We start from the raw sequence: 689 nt of genomic DNA, 5'->3' as shown, positions 1-689 counted from the left end.
AAATGAGCTATACTAGTAACATTTAGTAAAGTTGGAAATTCTAACGTATCCCTTGCTTACTTCTATTGTTTTTGAAGGGACCCTAGTGACAGAAATTTAGCTACCTCCAGTACGGCACTTTCTCAAGAGTTCAAGAATGAAATCACTGTTGTGGCATGTAATAAATAGCAACTGTCGATGCAAACTCAAAACGCTTACAGGCTTTTTCAAAAAATATTTTTCAAGACATAGAGTTAATAGAACATTTTTAAATGATGAATAAAGAAAAGTGACAAGACCTTAAACATAATTCAAAGTCATCGCTGTGGATTTCCAAGTCTCTTTGAGTTCTTTCTGAATATTTTAGGGCAACAGTGCTGGAAATACTTCAAACCTTTGTATGCTAATAAATCAAGCAGATCTGAGCCCTCTGATGCAGATGCAATGAAAAAGTATTGCAATGCTTGAATAAAAAGCACACTCATCTGCAAATAGAGATGTCTTCTAGAGATAATGATCATGTAGCTAATTTCCACAGGTTACATGATTCTACCCCTTTGTCCCTTCTGCAGATTGGCTAACACATTATGAGACACCCACGGGCCGCAACGTATTTCCTGAAAAGAGAATATTTAAGTATGAAGCATGTACTATTGGAAGTTGAGACTTAAATGAGAACACCAGAAAGTGCTGGGAAAGGATAATGACGC

Source organism: Haliaeetus leucocephalus, unplaced genomic scaffold (assembly GCF_000737465.1).
Source record: "Haliaeetus leucocephalus isolate CR32 unplaced genomic scaffold, Haliaeetus_leucocephalus-4.0 Scaffold388, whole genome shotgun sequence".
NCBI lineage: Eukaryota > Metazoa > Chordata > Aves > Accipitriformes > Accipitridae > Haliaeetus > Haliaeetus leucocephalus.
This window is presented reverse-complemented; position numbering follows the sequence as displayed.